Source organism: Pelodiscus sinensis, chromosome 8, assembly GCF_049634645.1.
Source record: "Pelodiscus sinensis isolate JC-2024 chromosome 8, ASM4963464v1, whole genome shotgun sequence".
Taxonomy (NCBI): Eukaryota; Metazoa; Chordata; order Testudines; family Trionychidae; genus Pelodiscus; species Pelodiscus sinensis.
Genome location: NC_134718.1, coordinates 6,240,022 through 6,262,805, shown reverse-complemented (window position 1 = coordinate 6,262,805; position 22,784 = coordinate 6,240,022). Strand labels below are relative to the sequence as shown.

The following is a 22,784-nucleotide window of genomic DNA, read 5'->3' as shown; positions in this document are numbered from 1 at the left end:
TGGCAAACTCAAATCATACCAGACCACGGAGGTTGCTGGACCAGAGAGAGCTGGATGCACGAGGTTCAACATGCATTCCAGCTTTTGGTTTCATCCACAATTGGGAGAGAAAGTCAAAATCTCCACATTTTAATGGAAAGTTCGGAAAAATGTCAATTCCAAAATCTTAACACATTTAGGAAATGTAGACTGCTAAGGAGACCGGCTCCTAAGGGAGAATGGGAGCAGGAAGCACGTGTATTTCATCCCCAGGCAGATGCATTTTAATGTCAGACTGACTTGAAACAAAATATTCCGGGTCAGTGGAACAAACTGAAGTGTTCTGCTTTGGTTTCAGGTCTTCTGATGGGAAAATCAAACAGTTTGGGCAAAATTGAAATCTTCACCTAGAAAATGCAGTTTTCAGAAACATCAAAAGTCCCTAATGAAAAAAAATCACCTGTTAGAAAAGTCTCATGTGGGTGCACCCTGCCAAAGAAATCAATATTGTCTAGCAACATGATCAACACTTCCACTGATTGCTGGGCTCTTAGAAGACATGGAGGGGTAAATTAGAGCTAAATAACAGCACAGAACACTGAGATCCAAGACTGGGGACTGTCAACAAAGTTTATGGGACTACAGGAAACTTGGCCACGCCCATGCTAAGTGGACATCTGGCTAACTCAAATCATGCCGGACCACGGAGGCTGCTTGACACCAGTGTGCCAGATTAGAGGTCAACCTGTAATTCGTTGTCACTGGGGAATCCTCATTGAGCAGCGGTGCTTATAGTGGGGTGCTGCGGGGCTTGGTAATAGGCCCAATTCTAGTCAATATTGCCATTAGTGGTCTGGAAGTAAATATATAAAATTACGGCTGAGGAAATTTGCCGATGACACACAGACTGGAGGAGCGGTAATTAAGGAGGACTGCAGGGCAGTTCTACAGCTCAAACGGGATCACCTGGTCAGCTGGGTTGAGTCCGATAAAATGCATTTTAATACAGCAAAATGCAAAGTTATACACTTAGAAACAAGGAATGCAGACCACACTTGTCAAAGGTGATGCTTACTGGGTTAACCAATTACCCGTTCACATCTCTAGCCAGGGCAGGGGTAACTAGATGAAATGTAAGGTCTTGTGCCGATCTCAGACCAGACGATCTATAGCCTGGTGGTCTATTTATCTGTGAATCTCCGATGAGGGTGGGCAGCCATGCGCTCTTATGACACATCCTGCAGGAGTCCCCCAACGAGAAGCAATCAGTGCACTACAGCCGTCAGGCACCTCTGTCTCAAGCTCTGACGCCTTTGCTGAGGAAGGCCAGTTTTAAGCCACAGTAGCTTAACTCACCAACATAAATTCTGGCTACTACAGGCAGAGGCCTGGGTTTCCAGATCAGTCAGCATGGTCTACCAGGCGGCCGAGAGAAGCGTTATGCTGAGTTGCAGGAGATTCCGCAAGAGCAGCCAAGATAGGTTTGTGCGTCCGCACCACAATCTGAAGGGACAGGCAGATCTCTCTGTTGTGTGTGTTGTGTGGGATTTACACAAGCAGAGCCCTAAATGCTTTCCTCTGCATTATCTTTTAAAGAGACTGGATTTGAAAGGGAACCAGGGGGCGGAAGATGTGTTCTCGTACCTTGAAAACATTACTCCTGTGCATGATAGTCAGGTGTTAATCACCCCGTGTGTTTCCTCTTTGCTAGTGGAAACAAGAAAAGAGAGAAAAAACTTGTTTACTAGCAAACTTGTTCCTTTTCTTAGGAATCAGAGCCGAACAATGGCTCTTCCTCGTGCTGATTCTGTGAGATCCTACATGAACGTGACTCTGCGTGGATTAAAAAAAAAAAAGCATAAAAAATATGGTTCATGGGCATCTAATCCTCAACAGAAAATGGAAGGGGGTCACAGATCTGCCAGGTGACATAAACCAGAAGCAGTACATAAGCCAAGCAGCATGGTTTTGCTTTGTGGTGGGTAGATCGGGTCACAATTTATGCTGGAGATGTCAATTAGGAATATCATGAAAACGAGTTGCATAATGAGGCTGGAAAGCCATTTTTACAGACCGCACTTTTGCTGCCAACATGCAATTTGTTCTCCTCATGTAAACACTCGGGAAGTCGAAGCATCTGCTCCTAATTAGCTGTCTTGCACTCCTTACTGATCCAACAAAACTCACACTTTCCCCCCCCCCCCGTGTTTGTTTCCTCTGACGATGAATGGTTAGCTTGTTTGCAGTGCTCATTGGAATTACATAAGTTAGGGCCACGTTCAGCTGTGCCATGTGCCGTATTTCAAACACGTATGCTTTTGGAGTGATGAAAAGCACTGAGATAAGACGCCTGCAAAAAAGTGAAGTGAGTTCATTAGGGTTTCCAGAGGCTCGTCTGTAGCCACGTTCATTTTGGGGTAACAGGGCCAGGCCTTGATTAATTAACTTATCAAGTACATTTGAACGCTTTGTCCTCCTAATGAGGGGTTTCATTCTGGAAATCATGTGGATGTTGGATCTCCATGTCCGCATTGTCCTGTTTCCGACACAGGAAATAGAGCAGAATCCTGCTCCATCTTTTAGACTGTGTCTTCGCCCTCAACTCTGTCCTGCCATTTAATGACTAAGCTTTAGCTTCAAAGTAAACCAGTTATTGCGTCTGGCTCGGGCATAAAATCTCCATCGCATGGAAGGAGCATCGTGAATGACCAACCGAGACATCCAAGGAACTGTGTTTGGTGGAAATCATGTAAGAGACCCTCGTTGGAGGTTTGTCTTTTTAAAAATAATCGTTAATAATGTGCAGTCATTAATGAACTCTGGGGTACAAACGAACCAGTGGACAGCTGCCTAATCTGGAAACAGACATTGTTCGCTGATTTTGAACTCTGTTTAGTTACTTTGTGGTACATGCATAGGTGGCCGCTGTTCCATTGCGTGCACTGGCTCTTTGTGTTTAAATTCATCCTTCCAAGGAAGTGCTGACGGGGCAGAAAAGGCTTTGTTTGCCATTTTTATGGTCTGGAATGAGGTGGAACATCATCATAGTTCCCCACAAACAATGTGTGCAGGGACCCAGGCAGTCTCACTCCGTTTTTAAAAAAATGAACTACTGTATTTTCCGGCGTATAGGGCGACTGGGCGTATAAGACGACCCCCTAATTTTTTAATTAAAAGATAGGGTTTCATCTTATACCCCAGCGCCCCTCCGCCTCCTTTGCTCCCGGTGTCCCTGGTCTGCTGGAGACGGTCCCCAGCAGACCAGAGGCACCAGGAGCAAAGCTACAGCAGCTTTGCAAAGCCTCGGGGGAAGCCGGCGGCGGGGCATCCCAGGCGCGCCTGGGATGTATACCCAGCGTACAAGACGACCTCCGATTTTTGGGGGACGTTTTTTAACATCAAAAGTTGTCTTGTACGCCGGAATATACGGTAAATGTTCTCAGAGAAACCCGCACGCATTAAGAAATCTCCATTCATTTCAGTTCAGTGAGCGACACCCTACCTGTAGAGAGATGTTAAAGTGCTTATAAAACTCATAATGCAATAGAAGTTCATTAAAAACTACCTGAGGTGCCCCACACCAAAAAAGAGCACCATTACAGATACGGCTTCACTCCCCCTCCTGTTTGGGACCGTGTAAACCCATTATGGGAGGTGCACAAAGCAATTCTGATTTCCATTCTGCATGTGTAGCCCTCTCCAGTAATTCAGGTGCGTTGTCTGGCTCAGCAATCCAGCAATGGCTTGAGCTCACTCCTGGAGAAAAGGCTCCCTTGTTTTGACTCTGCAGACCTTGGCTGGAGCGCAGCAGCAAAGCCCTTGGCATCCACAGGGCTGGAGGTAGCACCAACGTGCTTTCAACCTGTCTCCTGCACAGTCGATCACCATCCTTCAGCGGCCGGGGGTGTCGCTGAGCCTTCTTGGGCCAGATCCTCTGAAATCAGGGGACAGTTTCACAAACCATGAAGCAGGATCCCCTACAGCATCAGTGGGGACCATGACTCCTAATGTCCCAGCTGGTCCAGGAAGGTAAAATCCCAAGCTCTGAACATGCTGGCATCATGCATCCTGCCTCGGCATCCCATAGTGTCCATGAATCTGCCTCCGCAGTGGACCAGGGCCTGTGGAATGATAGCATCGTGTCCTTTGTGGTTTACATATCTGTGTGCTTGTGGGGAGCTGTAGCGGGACGGTCACCCTGCTCCAGGATAAAAAGGGTTAACAACAGTCCTGGGAGAGGATTGTTCTGGGAGCCAATTAGAGTGCAGCTAGCGACAGCCAATCAGGGCCCAGCTAGGCCCTTATAAGAAGGGCTCCTGGAGCAGAGGAACACACACTCGCTCCAGCTCTGGAGGGAAAGGGATCTGGCTGCCTCCTAGTGAGGTACCACGGACAGAGCAGTACTGGAGCGAGGCAGGGTGAGGCAAGGGAGCTCTGGCCTGAGGAACCCCAGGCTGAGGCCCAGTGACAGGGGCTCACAGAGGTACTAGGACTGCAGGGAGGCAGCCAGGATAGATCCACACCCCCTTGCCTATGGTGAGCAGCATTTCAGACTGAGGCAAGGGCTAGATAATGACTGGCAGTGGATCAGTGAGTCACGGTGTCATGGGGCTTCCCTGAAGGCAAGGACCCTGGAGTGTGGGGGCCCTGCGGCAGGGCAGTATCCTGAGGGAAGGGCTCTGCGGTCTGGGAGGGACGCAGGTCCTGATACCTGTTGTCCGTTCTCCACCGCCTTGTAACAGCGGGCGAGATACCAGCTGGAAAAGGGCGCTCCGGCGCTGGGCTGAGCTAATTCCCAGAGTGACCAGCAGGAGGCCAAACTAATAAGCCATGAATTGTTTCAGGAGCAAACAATAGGCTGGCGGATTCGGTCGGCAGCCCGGGTTCAATTTGGGAAGCCGGCTCTCTCCAGAACACTTGTAACGCCCGCCAGTTGTAGGTACAGCCCAGTCCTGATCACCCCTCCCACAACAGCCCACGCGGTTGACTTGCCAACTCCAAACTAGTTAGCCACACACCTGTAGCAGTCTGGGGGTAGCCAGATGACTAGCAGCCCACATCTGGATGGGTATGGCCACCCTCAGGCGTGTGCTGGTGAGGGATCGGGGCAGGCGGAGCACAAATCTCTGGGCCTTTCTGCTTCTTTCTGAAAAAGTTCAGAAGCCATGCTGATCATCCCAGGTCCCGCGGGCAATGTGATCCCGCCAGTCTATGCATGTGGCCCTGCTCCAGAATAGCCAGTCTACATATGTGTAGCTATGGCAACAGGCCTGTGCCACACAGGAGGGGTCACAGGTGGCTCCAGCGGAGCCTTCAGCCGGTAAATACCAACACCAAAATGGCCACCAGCGTCTCACAGACGCTCTGCCTGATTCCTGAAATAGGACTGGTAACGCAAGCAGGAGACGTTCTTCCCCTGGGTCAGGATCCACCTTTGCGCCTGCAGACTCAAAAATGGATGCGTGAGCTGGCTAAAACCCACTTCCCGTCAACTCCTGTGGGATGGGCAGACAAGTTCTCCCACAGCCCACTGTGATCCAAGCCCTAGAGAGGTTCCAGCTGACGAGGGCACGAGGAACCCTGGGCTACAAGCAGACGTTCCCACGTTGGGGTCTGTGTCTAGCTGTGTGGCCGCGTAACGCAGTTGGGACAGCTGGGATGGTAACGCAAGGTGGACTGCCCAAGCACAGGTCTGGAAAAACTACATGAACAAACTCAGACCTCCACAGACCAAGCTTCACAGGTAGTGTGGTGCATGGACATCACCTAAGGCACCTGGTAAGCCCATGAGACATTTCCTGAATTTCCCTGACAGCCCAGACACAAATCAGACCGGGGCTCTGGAAACCCAGAAGCGAGAAATATCTTCCATAAAACCACATATGGTTGCAAAGTTAATATTCACCTTTTCCCAGCGTGGCATTCAGGTTGTCCTGCATGGTCAGCCGGTCCAAACCTCCTCTCAGAGAAGGCTGATTAAACTGTGCACCAAGAGGGACTGGACTCTGTGAAAGAAACAAAAACTGGGTGGAAGCCAGCTGCTGTTCCGTAGCCTAAACCTGAGCTCTGTTCGTGGCTGTCACTCAAGGCGTACTCACTGTGGTAAGGAAAACCCGTCAGGATTTGGCTCATTCTCTATTTTGGATGGCGATACGAAGGGAGACGGGATTTGATCCCTTTTCAAAGCCTTGCGGTGCACAGCATTGCGGCTAAATAAAACCTGAGCCTGAATTTCAGACAGCAAAAGCAAACACTGTTGAGAGACGCAGCAGGAAAGAGCTGTCCTGCACCTTACGATGTGGAGTACAGAAATACATTCCCCAAAGATGCCCCACACAGTAGCCAACCATCTGTCTAAACACTTGCAGAAAATGCCCGGGCCTGTGAACCTCAGAGAGTGCCATCGGCTTTGGAAGCGTCATGAGCGGATAGATTCCCAGATGTTCTTTCCGAATAGGGTCGGGTTCTGCAAAGCAGATGGATCCTGGAAACAGCCGAACGACCCCCCCCAGGAAAGACAACAAACTTTTTTCCCCTCCCATTGCCTCGCTCCACAGTAGGGACGGATGCTTCAAGCCCCATTAGCATTTTTCCCAAACAGGAATGAAAGCGTTTCCTTCAGAAATTGTCCGTCCATGAAACCTATCCCTCTGTAGCCCTTCACTCCAGCTTATGTCCCTAGCCGTACTCCACAGCACAAGTACTTGTAACGCACAATGGCCCAGGAGAACATATTCTCATGAGGCTTGGGAAATGAAGACCGCTGCGGAGGACTTTGAGTAGCCTGGCCTTTGCTTTCTGCAGCACACGTAAAATCCATCGCTGCTCTTTCTGCAGCTCACCAAAGCGTTGCCAAAATCCTTTTAATGAATGACAAAAGCAATACAAAGCAGAAAACGATTCATGCCCCACTATAAATGCAATGACATTCGCAACTAAGGGTCAGCTGTCATTTCTGCGGGGAGCATGCGTTGCCACGGGGCTTAGATTGTGAAGAACGGCACAGAACATCAAGTTGACAGCCTAAGTGATTTTTAAATCATCGGATTAACTCTGGTAAGCTGTTTTGGATACTAATGGGAATTTTAGTGGCTCTGAAAGGCAATCCGCTGAGCACCCTGAAGGATGACGCCCCTTCTAAAGTGTGTAGGTGTAACACCAAAACCATCTCATCCAGCGCATGGCTTCTCCCTTCAAAGGCCAGCAGCAGTGCTAACTGCAGTGGGGATGGTCCCTCGGGAAGCTTCCCTTCTGAAGAACCCGACCGAGGCAATGAACTCATTTCTCCGAGGCCAGTTGTCAGCGGATCACGAGTTTGGGCTTTCCGTGAGTTTGCTGAAAATGTTCTCTCAAAATATTTTTCTGGCAGAAAACGGCTTTTTCCATCAAAAGGACATTTTTAGTGAAAAATGTTCATTTACACTGACCACATTTAGCTATCTGACAGAAATCCAAAACCATGCAAAGAAAACAGTGTCCTGATGCCAGGGAAGAGGCCTTTCCCACCCATCTCTGGTTCTCACCACGTGGAGCTGGATTGACCTGAACGTGAAGGCAGGGGGTCTATCTCAGTTTCCAGAGTCATCCAAGCTACTGCGCAGATGATGTTTTCACACAGGTAACTATCACCGGATGGCTTGTAGGTGGTTATCCATCCATAGCCATTAGCTGTAGAGTCATAGAATCACAGAACTCTAGAACTGGAAGAGACCGCGAGAGATCATCAAGTCCAGTCCCCTGCCCTCACATCAAGACCAAGCGCCATCTAGATCATCCCTGATAGGTGCCTGTCCAACCTGCTGTTAAATATCTCCAGTGACGGAGATTCCACACCCTCGTTAGGCAATTTATTCCAGTGTTTAATCAACCTGACAGGAAGTTTTTCCTAATGTCCAACCTAAACCTTCCTTGCTGCAATTCAAGCCCGTTGCTTCTTGTCCTGTCCTCAGAGGTTAAGAAAAATAATTTTTCTCCCCCCTGTTTGTAACCCCCTTTTAGATACCTGAAAATCCCTATCATGTCCCCTCTCAGTCTTCTCTTTTCCAAACTAAACAAGCCAAATTCCTTCAGCCTTGCCTCATAGCTCATGTTTTCTAGACCTTTCATCATTTTTGTTGCTCTTCTCTGGACCTTCTCCAATTTCTCCACATCTTTCTTGAAATGTAGTGCCCAAAACTGGACACAATTCTCCAACTGAGGCCTAACCAGTGCAGAGTAGAGCGGAAGAATGACTTCTCGTGTCTTGCTCACAATACTCCTGTTAATGCAGCCCAGAATCATGTTGGCTTTTTTTTGCAACAGTGTCACACTGTTGACTCATATTTAGCTTGTGGTCCACTCTGACCCCTAGATCTATTCCTTCCTAGACAGTCATGTCCCATTCAGTATGTATGAAATGGATTGTTCCTTCCTAAGTGGAGCACTTTGCATTTGTCCTTATGAAACTTCATCCTTTTTACCTCAGACCATTTCTCCAATTTGTTTAGATCATTTTGAATTATGACCTTCTCCGCCCCAGCACTTGCAACCCCTCCCAGCTTGGTATCATCTGCAAACCATCTGTAATGATGGTCCACACCTTTGTAACAGCGAGGGGTCACATGTCCCCTCCTCTCTTCCCACTCCGTGGAGGATACATATTGGTGACTGATGTGGTGAGTCATTCTTAGTTCTCATTGTAGCGATTCTTGCGTTACACCCTGGAGATCCTCCGTTGGGTGTCCCCTGTTGACACGGCTGCAGTCCCATTGGAATGAAACCCAATGGCCTGAGGTAGCTACAGCTGGCTGGCAGTGCAGCCGCTAGTCAGTTCTTCAGGGTCTGATCCAATGTTTCCAACGGGACTCTTATCAAGGTCACTGCTCCGATCTTCAAGGCCATGGGTCATATCATCATCAGTTGTCCGAGGACGGCTCTTCCTTCCAGCAAGACAGCTGGCTGAAAAACATCCACCAAAAACTTCTTCTGCTCTGAAAATGGGGTTTGGTTTAAACTGCAATTTGGCAAATGAAAAGATCACTTTCGATCTTTTCATTTTAATTTTAATCCCATCATGCTCCATCTTTCTGTATGCGGATAAATTCCCAGACAGACTACATCTCCCATGATGCACCGCAGTCACTCCTTCTTCTCCCATGATGCACTGCGGTCACTCCTTTTGCTGGAGCTGCCATGGGATGGAAATCACTTTTTTTTTCAATGATCGCTATGTGACAATCTCACTCCGCTGGCCAAATGAGGCTGTTGCCAAACAAGGGAAGACGTCTGTCTGCAAGAGAGTCCAGAACAGATTTTTTTTCACTTCTTTGGAAGTAATTTTAGTGGGTGGAGTGAAGTCAGTTCTGATTCTGAGCCACCTCCCGTCATCAGCTGTCTGGCCACAAGTATTTTTAAAGTCTCACCTCAGCCTCTGGTTTTGTTGCATGTGGTGATCTTCTGGGCAGGTTCCATTGCACCATTTATAACAGCAGCCTGCCATGCCAGATGTTGAAAGTCCCAGCAGCTGCATCCCGCTGAGAAACATGCAGCTACGATAGAAGCAGCTCTCTGATTCCCTGGGAGATGGAATAAGAACAGTCTCAGGTCACCGCTTACTTTCACTTACTCCACCGCATCCAGCCGCATACAAACACCAACCCCATCTCAACAATGGTGGACTATCTTTAGACTTTTCATGACCACCATTGCCATAGTATCAGTATTTATCCTCACCCATCTCTAGGAAGCAGATTGGGGCTGTTATCCCATTGTACAGATGGGGAGTGGAGGTACAAAGAGGCTAAGTGATATGCCCAAGGCCATGTAGAAAGTCTGTGGCAAAGCTATGACTTGAATCCAGGCTAGTGCTCTAATCGCTGGACCATTCTTCCTTTCTATCTATCTCACTCACCATGATCTGGGATGGTATCTTGCCCTAAAGTCTGGACTGCGGGGAGAAATGCAGGGCATTGCTTTTTTAATTTCTCTTCTTCCTCTTGTCCCTCTAAACCTCCCTGACATGGCTTTCCTGTGCTCTCTCCTATCCCCCTCTTCCCTTAACATCTACTCAGGAAACCAACCTTGCCCTTCTAAACTTTGGGTTCTTTAGAGAAGTTAATAAACTAGTAGATAACGGTGACCCCGGGGCGCCATTTGCATAGAGTATCAGAAAGCTTTAGATAAAACCCTTCATAAAAAACTATTAAGGAATATAAATAGCCATAGGGGAGAGGGCAACGTTTTGGTTTTGATTAAAAACTAGTTGGGTGATAGAGACTGGCTGTTCCTTACAATGAGGTGGTCCATGGGTCTGTTTGAAGATCAGCATGCTCTGATGCCTTATGGAGCAGTTATAGCTCTCCTAGAATTAGATTTGCGGGTCAAGGGAATTCATATACAATTTATGGATTTGGAGTAGAAAATAAATTCAGATATCCTGGAGTTTATCTGTCCTGGGGAGGAAAGAATAGCTTCTCTTCCAGAACAAGTACTGGGAGAGCGGCGAGAGACAAGTCCCTTTTAAAATTCCTGTAGTAACAAAGTTCCAAGTGATTTAGGAGCCTGGCTCCCCTTGAAACTCAGTGCTCTTCAATCATAAAGAGTTGAAAATGCCACCCCCTTTTTAAGCCCGTTTTACAAATAACCACAGTGTCTGGCATGCATAGTGTCACTCAGCCATCTTGAAAATCCTGCACCTTCCTTCCGTCTGGGTATCAAAGTTTCTGCAATTCAGTGGGCAAAAACCACTTCATGTGACTTCGGGGACCAAGAGCCCAGGTTAGGACGTATCCCCAGGAGTGCAATTGGCACTGAAATTGTTTGCATGCTGTGTTTGGCAAACAGTTGGGAAAGGCCAACACATTTTTCTTCAATCATTTCTGACCTGGAAGAGCAGCTAAAGTTGACAAATTGGTCATTGCAGGTTGTTAGTCTGGCTGATTTAAATGTGCAAACTTTGCTTAAAAACACACTAAAAGACAGGGGAATATGAAGCCACCTCTCTCTGCAGAGAGTAACCTGAGAACAAGTCTCCGATGTTCCATTCAGAACATTCCGCATAAAAAGTTACCACAGGTCTGGAACGTCGGGAGTTTTTTTTTTTTTTTAAGTTTAGCTGGAACGATTTCCCCCGTCACCAATTTGCTAGGCCCGCTGGCACCCTTCCATTCACACTGATGTATCGGAGCAGCGCCAGCTAACTCCTGGCAATCTTCATTCATGCTGAGAGCAGGAGTAGACCAAGCAACATTGAACTGCCCTTACGACTGCACACCTCATTTTGTGTGCCCAGAAAGGACTCTGAAAGCACTGGGTTATGTGACACTTCTCAGAGCACCCAAGGGTCTGAGTCACATGACATAAGAACGTAAGAACAGCCAGACGGGGTCAGACCAAAGGTCCATCTGGCCCAGTGTCCTGTCTGCCCACAGTGGCCAATGCCAGGTGCACCAGAGGAAGTGAACAGAACAGGGAACTATCAAGTGATCCCTCTTCTGTCACCCATTCCCAGCCTTTGACTAACAGAGACTAAGGACACCATCCTGACCAACAGCCATTGATGCACCTAACCTCCATGAATCTATCTAGCTCTTGTTTGAACCCTCTTAAAGTCCTGGTCTTCACAACACCCTCTGGCCAGGAGTTCCACAGGTTAACCTTCTTTCCATGTGCCGATCTTGCCTGAGCCCACTGGGTGTTAGCTCCCTAACACAACCAACCTGTCAGTCACACACTTTCATCTGGCCTATGTCAATTGGCAGGGCTGATAACACATGCACCCCAACCTCCGAGGTCCTTCACGGTGTCCCCCAATATTACCCACTCCCTGATCTCTGGATACCCACAGAAATCCAAGATCCTCGGATTCCATAGGAACAGGTACCTCAGGGTAGCCTTAAACCCACGCTCCTATGGTTTGAAACACAAGGAGGAGTCCTGTGGCACCTTAGAGACTAACACAAATAGTGTATATATATATATACACACTATCAGGAGCTTTGGGGGGCAAAACTCACTTCTTCAGATGAGCTTGAGAGTTCTCAAGTAATATAAAAAGAAATGTAGTTCAGAAAACTAGAATTTCAAATAAAAGCGAGTGGGAGAGATGGGTTAAATACCAAGCCAAATCCTAACAAACCAGGCTCTACAATTACTAACAGCTAGGGATCCTAGCTAAGAAAGTCGATTCTCACCCCAGTGTTCAGTGTTTTTCCAGCACCTGCTAGCCCCAAGCACTCTCTCAAAGTAGCTCCTCTCTGTCTTTCTCCACCCCGGGATAGACTGAATTAGGCTTTTGTCTTCATTCACAGACAGAGCGATCCCCTTGCTCTCATGCTGTTCCTGTTCGCTTCCATGTGGTTTTGATTTTCATAGTTTGTCTTTGTTGGTTTGCCACTGACATTTCTGGGTTGGGGGAAAGTTGGACGGTGGAGCACTGAAGTACTTCATTGACTAGCGAGGGAGGGGGGTGCCAACTCCCGCCTGCTTGAGCCATCACCAAGATGTATAATTGTTTGGTGACTCGCTCGTGCCCATCACCATCCGGCCGTGATTTCCATGGTAGTTATATCATTCCTTGGGGATCACCCATCCACACACCTCCCGGTGATTAAGAGCACTGATAAGTTGCAAGTTTTCAGTAGAGGTCTTACAGGTTACCCTGTATGGCTAAATACCACGAAAGTGGTGCATTAGGTGCAATGAGTTTTGTCAGCTCTGAGACAGGAGTTTGCCAGATGCCACCATGGATGCCTCTCTCACCAAGACATGGCCGGTCTGTGACCAGTCCTGCATTGCACGGAATCCATATCCAACATGAACACAGATTGGGCCATGGCCAATGAATGCATCCTGCGGTCCCCTCTGCATTTCAGTGGGCTGCAGAGAGATGGCATTCACACTTTTCACTGCACGTGGAGCGTTTGCAGACCATCTGGTAGTCATTCTGTGCAAACAGAATATGTGACATACTTTCAGCCACTTTGCCTGAGCTCCAAAGTTAATTCTATTCCACAGGCAGTGGAGAACGCCTTTTGGAACATCAGGGGACCTAATCTTGAAATCCATATTCAGTTTTCACTCGGTCCTTTCTCAGAGCTCTTACCGACTTCAGTAGGCATCAACTAAACTTTTTTTTTGGTAGTAGATTTCCATCATGTGACACGTAAAACCAGGAAGGCATGAAATGCAAATAATTAGGCGGATGCAAGTTAAGGTTGCAAATTTAATCATTCGAGAGAGAGAAAATGCAAAAGCTGTTGGCACAGGCAAGCTGAATTCTCCCCTCACTTCCCTATGTGCAGATGTATTAAACTAGTGGGCTTGATTCTCCATTGTCCTGCACCTTGTGTCACCACTTGCACCTGTGAAAACTGAATTCAGAACAGGGGTAAAATAGTTTGCAAGAGTGAAAACGAGGACACAACCTCTGAGGACACAGAGAAGTGGGTTCTTGGCATTCAGAAATTAAGCGGAGGAGAAGCAAGAGGAGCAATTGACAGGACGATGTGTAAAGAGCTGCAGGTAACTCACCATAGGAAAGACGTACCAAGGTGCAGGGGGGATTCTTATCACTTGTAATCTTTAAATCGAGATGGTATCTCCTCTGACTCAGCCACACGTTATGGGCTGGATGCAGAGATCACTGTGCTATCCAGGAGGTCAGACTTTGATGGTCCCTGCTGGCCTCAAACCCTTCCTCGACTTACACCCGAACCGTTCCCAATACTCGCATGGCCAATCCGTCCCTGAGGGAGGTCCGGTTCCAATTGGTTCCAGTGGGAACTGTACCTGCTTACATCACTCTCCAGAATACCAGACTCCTGTAAGTCTGGTGTGGGGGAGGGTTCCAAAGAGGCTGGAGAGAGGCTGTTCTCAGTGGGGGCAGATGGCAGAACAAGGAGCATTGGGCTCAAGTTGCAGTGGGGGAGGTCTAGATTGGATATTAGGAAAAACTATTTTCCTAGGGGGGTGGAGACAGGGCTGACCCGAGCCATTTGTGTGCCCTGGGCTCCGAGAGCGAGGCGCCACCCCCGTGAGCGCTACTCATGCGCAGCCCTGCCCCCGGGTGCACAGCACCCCCAGCCCCCAGCCTGGCGCATGTGTGGCCCCGCCCCGGGTGCGCGGAGCATGCGCGGTGCCTCCCGGCCCGGCAGCCCCATGCGGCGCCCCCTACAATGGGGCGCCCTGGGCGATAGCACCCTTGGGCCAGCGCTGGGTGGAGAAGCCCTGGGATGGGTTCCCTAGGGAGGGGATGGAATCTCCATCCCTAGAGGTTTCCTTGACAAAGTCCTGGCTGGGAGGATTTAGATGGGATTGGTCCTGCTTTGGGCAGGGGGTTGGATTCAGAATCCCAGAGCTGGAAGAGCCCACAGGAATCACTATCATTCTGTGATTCCAAGTGATCCTACGTGGTCACTCTCTCCCATCTCCAGAACACAGAGCTTGTATCACGGCCACTTAGATAACTAATGGAGCTGGCCTGGAAACTCCCCAGGAAGCTCCCGTTCCTTGCATGTGCCGGTGAATTCACACCCCTGAGTTTATTTTCACACGGACTTGTTCTCCCTGTTTGATTTCTTATCATTTCGTAGAATGGAAACAAATGCAACCGTTTCTCCTTGGGATTTGATAACTTGCTCCATACACGCTGAGGTGAGTTTCCTGTGAGAAAGCCAAGGAGAATGTGCCTGTGAGTGCAGGGGGAAGGGGCTGGTTTTGGACATATTTCTGTCCAGCCCCATTAATCCTTAGTAGCCTGGATTTTCTGGGATCACTTCTCCCAGCCAACCCCAAAAGGCAGCTTGGGAACTGAGCGATGCTGGGCAGGGATCCCAAAGAACAGGAAAAAAAACGTGGGTTTTTTTCATTCAGCTGGGGAATTTCCTGAAGCAACCCTTGGCTTGAAGAGGAACAGCCGGAGTACAGCAAACTGTGTATTGTTTGCCTTTGAGGAGAATCTGGCTTCTGAGGTCTCTTTTCCTTGGACAGCCTGCGCACTGTGGCTCCGTCGTGTATCACAGCCGCTGTGCAAACCTTCTCCCTGCAGGTTCAGAGACAGAGCTAAAGAACATGGGGGAGAGATATTAAAAGCCCTGCTATGGGAAGAAAGCTGCTTTCCACTGACATTTGAAGCTCTGTGAAGAGCCAGTAAGTTGGAGAGATGCAGGAAGCGGGATTCAAAGATCAAAAGCTGCTGAGAAAGGTGTGCAGAACCCCCCCTCCTTCCCCCCAGAAAGGTGTTAAAGAAAGACTCGGCTTCCATGCCCACATGGAGTGGGTTCACTACCAACAGGAATACCTGTATGCAGGCACACAAACCATTTCTTATTCTGTATCCCCTGAACTCGGTTAAGTTATTCTGTGTAACTGAAAGCAGATTTGACCCACTATGCTTCCTCTGGAGAACCTAATGCTTTCCTGCTGCAAATTTCTAGCAAGTATGGAAAGCCCTAATTCTTATGGAAATTAACAACAAAAATGAGATTTCAGCAGTCAATTTACAATATCAACCACGCCAGAGCTTTCGGCCGTATGCCCCATGGTACAGAAGAAAGCGAATGAAATTCTAGTGACAAGGGAAAATTCAGAAGAAAAATTGCACATTCTTAACCAGGATTAAACATATTCACTTTATCAATGTGGATTTTGCCCCAGTATAAAATACCTTATTGAAAGCTTGCTTTATAATGAAGCCTATAAACGTTAAATATATGGTTTACAGGTTTTCACGTCTATTATCTCCAAGTCTTGTCGGCAAACTTTGGTTAGCATAATCCTCCAGGAGGTGGGAGAGGATCTCAGCTGCATCTGATTTGGCTTTGCCCTAATGAAAATTGCAAGTGATCAGTATCAGATAGATCTAAGCTTTCCTGCAAAATTATATCTGACATTTACAAGAAAATAACATCGTAAATTCAGCCTTAGGATTTAGTAGTGGGATGTAAAGCAAGAATTGGCATCTTCGGGTTTGTGTTGATCCTGAAATAGCAGGGAACGTAACTCTCTAAAGCAGAAAAAGTCCATTTTAAGCACCCACTGTCAATCACAAGGGAAGCCGATGTAATTGGAACCTGCCTCTTGAGACTTAGCTTAAAAGGGGAGCTTTGGCAATTTCAGGAATATATACTAACCCGCCCACCCCTCACTGCATAATGCAACCAAGTCGGCATCTGGTTCTGCTCAGCATTTCAGGAAAGAAGCCAACTCTTCCTCAGGAGAGAAGTAGTCCTTGGGAGATTGTGCCAGTCAATCCCAGATCTGTGGTGCGTACAGGGGGATATTAGAAAGGGTTATACACTGGAGCCACCCAACACGTAAGAGTAGTACACCTACTATCCTCTTCCTTAGGAGGGGTAGAGACAGCTGGGTGGGAATTTTTTGATGACACTTATTTTCATTGGAAAACACCAATTTGTCAAAACTGATATAAATACAATTTTGGAAAAGGGTCAGTTCTGACAAATATTCCAACTATTGTTTTTAAAGTTCAAAGTCATCAGCATGGTCTGTTTGAGAGGTTTGCTAAATGAAAAAGTCCAGTTCTCCTTTTTTTTAAAATGTCTGTTTAGTTTGCAATTAAAGTTGAGCACTGTTTCAAAACAAATTTCAAATCGAAAATGGTCTAAACTGAATGACATTTTCAGTTGACCCAAACGGATTTATTTTCTTCAGATTTTCAGAAGGGGAAAAGTTGAGATTTTGACTTTTCGACCTGATTCGGGATGGATATTTTTAAATATGTCAAAAATGTTTGCGGGATGGGAAAACCGAGTCCTGTAGAGTCTGTGCTGCCCCCTTTGGGTTTGCTTGTGCGCTAGGAGGGACTAGCCACTGCAGCCAAGAGAGGGACGCACTGTGATTGTGGCCAGTCGCTGCGTGGTGATTGGAGAGGGGGAACTAGAAGGGAGACACTGTTAGGCAGACTAGATCTTTCTGTGAAAACACGAATCTCTGATACAACGGACTTGATTCTCCTCTCACGCATTGTATGTAAATCAGGAGTAACTTCCCTGAAATGTGCATAGCACCCGTGGAGATCAGCCTCTCTTGCACCTCCAGCTTTTAAATCTCTCCTGGGAGTTCTTTTCTTCAGGAGTCCCAGAGTTGCCTATTTAGGTAAAGAATTCTCAGGAACGGTGTTGTTCTTTCACATTGATTTTGAAGTGGACCTGAGCTGTGAAATCCAGATCTGGATTGGTGTGCTTACCCCAAGACTGATCCTATGCGCTAGTTTAGATCCCTAACTCCCAGCTAACTTTCAACAGAATCTAACCCTAGGCTTGATTGAAAAATGGACCCCTACCAGCTGTCTCCAGCGTACCTTGGGAAGCGCCTGTTGTCTCTAGAGAGAATAATGGCCCTTCTTGTGATGTCCAGAGAGGAACAGGTGATGCTCCCACTTCCTTTGCACCGAGGTCCCACTTTCTCCATCCTTGCCTGGCAGCAGGGCCATGGGTCACAAAGCCATCAGTGTCGGCACCCCCTTTCTGGTTACTGCAGGTGTAGCTGGAGGCTACAGACACGCATGTGGCCAGGCGGTCTCAAGAAATCTAAATCAGATCAGCTGAGGGCTCCAAAGGAAGCCATGCAGAAGGTTCTGAGCATAGCAGGGTAAGCACACCGCTCTGCTCAGCTGGCTGCCCAGCCCTCTGAACTCAGTACGTTTCTATTGGTTGCCTCCTTTGGACCCAACGTGATTCCTGAGTCCTTTCCTAGAGCAATGTTAGCCAATCAGATGGCATATGCAAAGAGGCGCATCCTGATTGGCTGCCACTAAGTTTGGTGCTTCTCTGTGTTGATTTAACGCCCGGCTTCCAAAAGGACCTGCAAGTGTGAGGGAACCTGCAGAGGCCAGAGGGTCTCCTACAGGTGCCACCAAATGCCAACTGGCTTGCAGGAGCGGGAGCAGAAGCAGGAAGGGCTGGCGGACCAGCTACAGGGAACGCGAGCTGGAGAGCACAGGAGCCGGGACTTGGGGAAACCGCTCGATTCTCAGCTTAGAAAGTGTTCCTTCCGCTGGAGGAATTGGAGTAATAGCTGGTGGATTCCTCAAAGCTGCCTGCCTGCCTCTCGGTGCTCTTCTCTGCAGCTCCCAAAATAGCCCGAGGAACAGTCTGTGGAAGGAGCAGCTACCACACTCTCTCGGGGAGGGCTGGCCTGGCAGGATACCAGGAATTTCCCAGTGGGCCTTCATCCGGTGGGCCATCGTGTCCACACGCCGCTGCCCCTCGCTCTGAGCAGCTCCATGTCCGCGCTGTATGCGACACGCAGAGCCCGACCCGCCGCCTGCGCCGCGTGCCAGACATGCAGGGGTGACGTCATGGGGAGGGCCGTTCTCAACCCATTTCCTGGGCCTATTTTGATTGCCAGTACGCTCCTGCTCTCCATGGGCACTAATAATGGATGTAGCAAGATATTCTGGCCAGCATCCTCTCCCTAGTGTTCCTGGAGACCATTAGCTTCCAGCCCCATCCACATGCTGGAGTTGCCCTGCAGACCACCGCGGTCCTCTCTGAGTTCGGAAGCGCTAGGCAACTCCCTGACATCAGGACGTTGTTACCGAATTTCACTGGAGAACGGCTCAGGGTTCCACCTAGATTGATCAATTCAGTGCTGCTATTGGATCAAGCAAGAAGGGAATGGAAGTCCTTCACACGCGCGCACACATTCTCACACTCTGGCACGCCTACACACAGACGCTTACACACGAAGCCAAGCATGGTGGGTTCGGTGTCTCTGCCTGCAGTCATCAATTCGGGCCGGCGAGCGGATTGGACGACCGTGCTCTGTGTGCTCTCCTCTCTTTAAGGAGCTGGGCAGCCCCTGGCACGCACGCCGAGTTCTTTTTCTGTGTCTGTCACCGAGAGGCCCACCCAGATCTCACTCGATGCATATTAAGTTCTTCTGCTCATCTTAGCGGCACTTCCGGTTTTGCCTTTCTCGTGTGCAAGGGAAGATGACATCAGCCGCCTCCTGGCGCCAAGTAGATAGTCTCAGAGTTCCTTTCCACCCAGGCTCAGATAGTCCCCTAGTCACACTCTCTTCTCACTTACACCCCCCCTTGTCGCACGATGGAATGTGATAAAGCTTAGAGGTTGCACAAGAAATAATTGGCAGTTTCAAAGCTTGCGAGATGTTGCAGAACTTAAAACGTGACATGGCTCACAATGACGGAAAATGACATGATTTACAATAACAGTCAGTTACATGAGCTTCCGGGGGTAGCCGAGTTAGTCTGTTACAGAAAAAACAGCAAGCAAATGGTCAGGTAGCACTTTATAGACTCACAAAACATGCAGATGGTATCATGAGCTTTTGTGGGCACAGCCCACTTCTTCAGATAACCGGAGTTATGACTAGGGGATAAGAAAACTCAAAATAAATAGGAGAAGGTTGGGGGGAGGAGGAGAGAAAGATGCTCTGTCACCCCTCCCCCCCATCTCTATACATAAAGTATTAGGAGAAACGGTGCTTAACCTCAGTAGATAAAGGTCAAAGTCAGTGGATAGATTAGTAAGGCAGGAATGATGCCATTCAGAAAGCTGTTAGCACCTTCAGTGATAAAGGGCCCACCACCCCATATCTTGATTAAGTCCATTAGTAATTGAATTGAATTTGCATATGTATTGTAATTCCAAGCTTTCCCTGTGTATTTGGCTTGAGGAGCTGGCCTGTTACATGTCTTCCATCTACATGATACTGGGTTGGGCAGAGGTTTTACGCAACAGACGTAGCTGCTGACTTGGGGTACCATTCCCAAACACGCCTAAGGGAGTCAGGAACCTACCTCCCAGCTTCTGATTTCCAGCGGCGCATTTAAAATGCCTGCTCTTTGTGTTCCCCGTGGAAAGCAGGATTAATTGAATAAATGTGCCTTGGTCAATATCAGGTCTGATGTTCTAACCCATAAAGCTACTGGCTTTATTACTAGAGCTTAGACTGTAGGGGTCAGTGTTTTGGATACACTCAGAAAGTGTGAGTGATACAGCCGGACTGAGCTGTGACCCGATGTCTTTGATTTGAAATATCATCCTGGAATCATGTCAGTACATAAGAGCCTCCGCTTTCATCTAAAAACAAAGAATGTTTGCTAGTCCTTGTGGTTGCCGGGCAAAGCATGAAAATGTAACTCGAGTGGGCCCTAAAAGTTCAGAGCTCAAAATGCATTCGTTTGGAAAAATGAATTGAATCCATTTGGGGAGGAGGGTCTCACTTAGGATCTTTGAACAGTGGTGGGTGGCAGTCGATGTTCTCTGTAAGCTTGTGCAGCTGCTCAAGAGAGCTTGAAATACCGCCCAGTTGATTAGCAGAGCTCCCACAGCGAGCCTGTGTTTCTATGGGTGGTGCACATGCACATGCTTCGGGGTGGATAAAAATTATTCTGCTCATGGATGGAAAGGATTTGAGGGAACATGGGTGGCAATATTGGTCCCTTCACCATGAAACATTCACATCTCTCTCCTAGCCCTTCCCAGGGTGCTTAAGGGATGTGTGCTCTTTCCTGCACTCTCTCCTGTACTGGCTCTAGAGTCTGAGGTAAAATGTCAGGGGCTCTCTATGGGATCATGTGCCCATCCAGATTTGCTGCGTGGCTTATACTGAGCATGCTCAGTAACCCTGCTGAAGCAGCTGCCCTCACCCAACTATGGGCAGGCATGGGTCATGAGTTCATTGCTTGGCACACCTAACGCGTCTGCCTCCAAGCTCGTGGTACAGACCCCATGCCGCCAACTATCCCAAAGGGACTGGCTGTCACAGCACCCAGTTAACACCCTGCTTTGGGGGTCAGTGAAAGCCAGGACCCTGGCCTCAGTCTGGCTAAAGCTGCTGCTTTGCACCAGAGCTTCTCTGAGGGTATGTCTAGACTACATGGCTCTGTCGACGGAGCCATGTAGATGAGTTTAGTAGACATAGGAAAATGAAGCAGCGATTTAAAGAATCGCCGCTTCATGGACATCAAAATGGCCGTCGCGCTGTGCCGATCAGCTGTTTGGTGGCACAGCGGGGCAGTCTGGACGCGCCGTGGTCGACAAGGGAAGCCTTTGTCGACTACCCCGTTATGCCTCGTGGAATGAGATTTACCGGAGCAGTCGACAAAGGCTTCCTTTGTCGACTGCAGTGCGTCCAGACTGCCCCGCTGTGCCACCAAACAGCTGATCGGCACAGCGCAGCGGCCATTTTTATGTAAATGAAGCGACGATTATTTAAATCACCGCTTCATTTTCCTGTGTCTAGTAAACTCATCTACATAGCTCCGTTGACTGCATGGCTTAGTCTAGACATACCCTGAGAGAAAAATGTGTAACCCAAAGTTCAATTAAATGTGGAGGTACCACAGACAACCCGTCTGGTCTGCTGGGCCTTGCAGCTGTTCCCAGATGGAACGCATCCCCCCTCCAGTCCATTTTCAGCTGCTTCGAGGACAGCTTCGTTTTAAAGGTCAGGTGACCCATTTATGTGCCCGAGCTCTGGTTACCGTTATCTCAGCATCATAACTCAGAAAGTTCCCGTCAGCCATAAATCAGCCAGTTGGGGATTTTTTTTTAAATTCAGCCAAAGCATTTAACTCTGTGACCTCCTGATGGCGCTAATAGACTCCTCGCTAAATCCACCACCTCCGTGAAACAGCCCACTCAATGGTTACCAAAGCTGGCTCTGCATCTGAATGCTTGGAAGCCCAGTCATAGCAAATGCCTTGCTCGTTGTCTTATCCAGTTACAGCAGTTTTTTATTCATCACGTCTATTCCTCTATTTTTTGTTTCAGAGTCGCCACTTCCTCCTCGGGAGTTAACCCCCTGTATTCTTTTCGCAGTACATGTTGCTTTTCATGTGGACAACAGAAAAGTCTGCATCCTTGATAAGAGGCTCCATGTTATCTTGAGAGCACATAAAATGGACCGGCAGGGACAAAATACTGTAGACTTTTGACCAGATTTAGGTTAACTAGGCCCCGACGGGTACAAAGGGCTTGGTTGCTAATCAGTCATCGGATAATGGTGCGATGCTTCCAAATTTCATTTCACTGCCCTATTAGGCATTGTTTTTCTGTACCTCAGAGTGGTTGCATTTGTAAATGTCAGTGCAGCAAAAGACTCGTCTCTGTCCCCGAGCTTCCCAGTGAAGTTTTGGCCTCTAGGGTTGCTGGTTTACAAGCTTAGTTTGTGCTTGCAGATATTGTCCACTTCAAGATCCCACAGATCTGAGGAAGTGGGTCTGGCCCACGAAAGCTCATCACCTATTAAACCATCTTGTTAGTCTTTAAAGTGCTACATAGTTTTTCCTTTTGTTTTAGCAAGATCAGACCAACACGGCTACCTCTCTATTATTCTTCCACGAGAAGTCATTCTTCCGCTCTACTCTGCACTGATTAGGCCTCAGTTAGAGTATTGTGTCCAGTTCTGGGCCCCACATTTCAGAAAAGATGTGGAGAAATTGGAGAAGGTCCCGAGAAGAGCAATAAAAATGATTGGAGGGCTAGAAAACATAACCTGTGAGGGAAAGCTGAAAGAGTTGTGTTTGTTTAGCCTGGAAAAAAGAAGGCCGATAGCAGCTTTCAAGTTCCTAAATGGGTGTTACAAAGAGGAAGGAGAAAAATTATTCTTTTTAACCTTTGGTGACAGGACAAGAAGCAACAGGCTTGAATTTCAGCAAGGGAGGTTTAGGTTGGACATTAGAAAAAACTTCCTAATTGTCAGGGTGGTTAAACACTGGAATTAGTTGTCTAGGGAGGTTGTGGGATCTCCATCTCTGGAGAGGTTTCAGAGCAAGTTAGACAGACATCTGTCAGCTGTGATCTAGATCGGTGGTATCCAACACGTTAGTCACT

General features: G+C 48.1%; 1 long non-coding RNA gene across 2 annotated transcripts in view; it reads left to right on the top strand.

Annotated features, from left to right (window-relative positions):
* The first annotated feature begins 3,452 nt into the window (after positions 1 to 3,452).
* The window catches only part of LOC112544967 (uncharacterized), a 71,112-nt gene continuing 51,780 nt past the window's right edge, over positions 3,453 to 22,784 (top strand). Inside the window, exons 1-4 of one of the 2 annotated variants that reach the window (XR_012905529.1) lie at positions 3,453 to 4,397; positions 13,260 to 13,479; positions 14,550 to 14,610; positions 14,830 to 15,755. This is a non-coding gene — a long non-coding RNA (uncharacterized LOC112544967). Of the gene's footprint in view, positions 4,398 to 13,259; positions 13,480 to 14,549; positions 14,611 to 14,829; positions 15,756 to 22,784 lie in introns of those variants that run through there. The other variant, XR_012905530.1, reaches the window with a different exon arrangement.